The sequence below is a fragment of the Nannospalax galili genome, unplaced genomic scaffold, assembly GCF_000622305.1.
Source record: "Nannospalax galili isolate Female #2095 unplaced genomic scaffold, S.galili_v1.0 scaffold1054, whole genome shotgun sequence".
In the NCBI taxonomy this organism is placed as follows: domain Eukaryota; kingdom Metazoa; phylum Chordata; class Mammalia; order Rodentia; family Spalacidae; genus Nannospalax; species Nannospalax galili.
In genome coordinates, this window is record NW_008335006.1 from 199913 (window position 1) to 204518 (window position 4606).

At 43.7% G+C, this 4606-nt stretch overlaps 1 pseudogene; it reads left to right on the forward strand.

The window, feature by feature from the left end:
- The first annotated feature begins 3075 nt into the window (after positions 1-3075).
- LOC115069730 lies at positions 3076-3241 on the forward strand (annotated as a pseudogene).
- Positions 3242-4606: the final 1365 nt, after the last annotated feature.

Sequence of the window (4606 nt, forward strand, 5' to 3'; positions counted from 1 at the left end):
TTTACTCTTGGCACCTATAGGCCCAGTCTGTTGTAGACTTTTCCCAACCATCCTGGTGGGTATCACTTGTGCCTTATCCAACCATAAAGTACCTAAGAATTTCACAGCTATACTTGGCCCTTGTAGCCTTTGTGAATGTCCTTTCTGCAGATGTACCTGATATCTCTCAAATGGGTTCCACATCTGTAAAATACTCCAAGATTAACATTATATACTAAATAAAACATAAACAAGGTCTGACACAGATTTTATCCATTTTTGTCAATTGTTTTCTCAACAGCATGAATAAAAGGCATCAACTTAGTCCTTTACTATCTTCAGTTGTCTTTTTGGAGCCATTTCATATCCTGGAGTTTTTATATGGAGCCTCTCTGCATTTTCTTATCCTTGATAAACTCATTAGGGCTGGCTCTAGTTGCCTGACCCTGCACAGGGCCAAGGAGGAATAGGGCCCCTCTTGTCCCTGTTGCACCTGTTGGTTCCCCAGATCTGCCTCCTGGCTGTAGCCCTATCTGTTGTCTCTCTATTGACCACACCTGACTGCCTCTACCCTTAATATAACCTTTCCCAGGAGAGAAATGTATCCTGTTTAATCTTTGAGGGTCATTATCCACCCCTGGGACAGTTTTTATATTTTCTATGCCTTTGGTGAACTTGTTCCTCAGGTTTTAAAGCCTTCCAGAAGCTCCCCACAGAATTTGGCTTTTTGTCAATTTTTTCTTTAGGATCTGGACTTGACACAAATCTTGCCACATTTGCCTTCGAGTAACCCCAACAGACCTCTTTCTCTGTTTTGCCTTTTTTCTAGGTTGCTCTGCTATTTTACAGACACATTTTATGCACTGGTCTAAGTCACTTAGGCATGTCAAAACTTCTCTTTCTTCACAAAGATCCTGCCCCACTAAAGGACTCAACAAAGCCATTAAAACTTCATATCAATCTTGAGGTCCCTGCTGAATCAAGATCTTCTTTAAATCTCTGGTGAATGCAATCCTATCTGGCCCAGTGAACTGGGCATCATACATTGCTTTCCTCATACCTAGCTCTCTCAGTAATGCCTGTCCTTCGTCTATTGTCCTGTAGCCTCTGATATTGATGTGAACCTCTACTGGTAATAACCAAGAATCTCTAAGTGACTTAGACCAGTGTGTAAAATGTGTCTCTAGAGCCGGGCATGGTGGCACTTGGGAGGCAGAGGGGGATCTCTGTGAGTTCAAGGCCAGCCTGGTCTACAAAGCCTGGTCTACAAAGCGAGTTCCAGGCCAGCTGGGGCTACAGGGAGACCTGTCTCAAAAAGACCAAAAAAAAAAAAAAAAGAAAAAGAAAAAAAAATGTGTCTGTTGAATAGACTAAAAGAGATAGAAAAAAGACAAAGAGATAGAAAAAGACAAAGCAGAGAAAGAGATCTGTTTGGGTTACTCTAAGGCAAGAAGATTTGTGTGTAGCTGCACACTTGGCCCTTGCAGACCCCCAGGCAAGAATGGTGCACCAGGGCTCAGTACATTGGTCTCAGCCATCTCCTGGCCCCACTCCTGCCTGGCCAGGAAGTCCTGTGCTGGATAGCCAGGGCACAACCACCTAGTGTCCACCTATCAGGGTGTGGGTGCTGCACACATCCACAGAGTTGTGTTTTTGTGTTGACAAAGCAAATAAGTAAAGCATGAGGTAATGAGTGATTGAAGAAGATACCTGACATTAACCTCTGGCTTCCACATACACACACACATATGTGTACATGTGCACACACATACATGCACACATGAATATGTACACATATATATGCCACATGTCTACACACAATTTTGTTTAAAAATGTCTGAAGAAAAATTTGAGATGGTGGTGGATATGTTCATTATCCTGATTGCGGTGATGGCTCCAAACTTGATCAGACTGTATACTTCAAACATATGCAATTTATTGTGTGTCAATTACACTAAATAAAGCAATTTAAAATAAAGGGACAATAGCATCAAAATCCAAAGTACCTTTGTCTTACCCCTGATGATTCTTATTTAATAGACCTTGGTCAGAATTCAAAGCTGGTGTTGTTTTCAAAATTGCCTAAGTGAGCCTGGCAGGGTGACATTGAAGTTCCTTGAGCTGTGATAGCTTAGCTATACTTCCTAGTAGGAGTGACTTTTACAATATGAACAGAATATGGACTAATGACTTTTAATTAACCTTGCAACCAAAAGTTACTAGTTTATAATGTAGACAAGTTCACTGAGCCATGTGCTCTTCTTGTGACCTGAGCATCTGACCTTAATCCCTCAGAACCCCACCTTGCCCTCCACCCAAGATAGTGAATGAATGTGGGTGTGCGTGATTAGCATATCAAAGTGGGGCAAGCAGTGGGCCATTCTCATTGAAAACAGTGAGAAGAACTAAGAAGTCTGTTTGATATTGTGTGTATATTTTAGGCCTATGGATCAAAGGGCAAGATTTTCTGATAAGAGTGGATCCTCACTTCTACTTCCCCATTCTTGCTGAAGATACTGTTTGAATAAAAGAATGAGTGCAACCTGTCTGTGGAGCACAGTTCTGTGAGACATCTGAAGAACAGGTACGCAGCAGTTCAGGTTCACTGTTGGCCTTAAAACTAATGCTAAGAGTCAGGCTGTTTCTTTATTTGGGTATAACTGTAATGTGGCTTAGAAAAGCCACACTTCCTGGTTCTGAGTCTGTTCCCTTTCCATGAAGGTTCCTTGGTGAGGAATGCTGTTTCTTATTCACATAAAGTCTGGCATTTTCATAAGAACAGGAAGTGGTAACTCTTTGCTGTTGTTCTGCCTGCTTCTCTGATACACCCTGGGATTCCAGCTGGTAAGGTCTGTGTGGTTTGTTCCTGAAGAGCTTGCTATATGACCCAGGCTCTGCCATACACGTGTATGTAATGTTTTTTTCTCAGACGCCATCCCCTGTCCTTGGCCCTCTCTAGCCTCAAGATATGGTGAACTGTTAGGGTGAGTCACCATGTGCCTCTTAATCTCCCTGTCTCTGGCATTCAGCATGGGCTTTTAGTCTATGTGTCTGTCTTAGTTACTTTTCCTGTTGCTGAGATAAAATATCCTGACAATTGCTTCTCGGCCTTTTGGCTAAGATCAAGTGTAGTATCTGATAGGTAGAGAATGGGCGGGAGCGAGCGGCGCAGATGGAGGAGGCACGAGCGGATGGATGAGGCACGGAGGCTCAGATGGAATCCTCAGTGGGACACAGATTTATTTCGCACGGGGCACCTTTCCCTCAGGAAGGGAAAGATGTCCACGAAGGAAAAGATAGAAGGTAAGGGAAGGGAAGGGGGAAGGGGGAAGGGGGAAGGGAAGGAAGGGAAGGATGTCAGGGAAGGAAAGATGTCCAGGAAAGATGTCCATGGGTTGTGAGCTGGGACTTTACATATGGGGGCTTTAGGGTGTGGAATCAGGGAGGGGGAAGCAGGTAGGATTAGGGTGTGGAAGTGTCTTCTTTTTCCTCTTAAGATAAGAACTCTGCTTATCTTATCTTTGGAGGTCAGAGGAAAGGCAGGCTGCTTCTCAGCAGAGTTTGTCCTTCTTGACCTCAAAGGTCAAGGTGCTTATCAGCTAAGTTCCCTTTTCCAGGCTCCAAAGTCTGTAGGTCCCTGTTGGGGAGAGGGGGGGCTGCTGCTGTTTGGAACCCTAACATTAATGGGCTGCTGTGGTGCAAGTTTGGAAAACCAAAAGGCAGTGGCAACTACGGTCAGTGGAGGAACAGTTCATGAGGTTTCAGTGGGGAAACAAGGACTCTAACAAGAACTGGTCTAGGGACCATTCATGTGATATTTTGGCCAATAACCTGGTTTCATTATGTTCCTTCCTTGAGAACTTAAGCAAAGTTGAATTTTAAAATAATTGATTCATTCATTCAGCAGAGGAAAAGTATGTGAGCTAACTTAAAGTTTTCTGCAAGAAGAGCACAATGCAATTGTTAAAGAGATTAGTGCCTTTGAAAAGAATTCTCGCACACTCTACTGATACAGTGTCAGGGGAGGGCAGGACCAATTTGTAAAGATCCAAATTTACATGGAAGGAGGAAGTCTGAACTAAGAATACAGCTAAGATGGCTCCTGTAAGCAGCTGGTTGGTAGCTTATTTACCAGGGTGTCCAGAGAGGCTGTGGTCTCAGTGGGCCAGGCTCTAACCTGAGTTGGAAGCAATTTGACATCATCAACTTGGGACTGATTTTGAAGGCATGAGGGATACAAGAATTGATGAGGTCATAGGGAGTAGCAAAGGCTAAGCAATAAGTGGCAGGGTCAGAGTTCCTACAAGGAAACCCTGAGAGGCTATGCCTTGAACATGGGAAGGTGGAAGCTTAAGTTGTGGTGGAGACTGCAGGCTGGTAAGGATGATGGGACATCTGTCAAATCTGGCTTCAGGCAGAGTAGAACCAGCCCAAGCGAATGAGTGTATATGCACCGAAAGATGCAGAACAGGGATGATGGAGCTACCTAAGACTTTTGGAGCCCAGATGATTATACTATAAGACCTAGATGCTGGATATAGAGATACAGGATTTGGTGTCTTCTTTGCTGGATTTTGGTTGTGATCATGCCCTTCTATACTCTGATTCTTCCTTGGAACAAGAATGT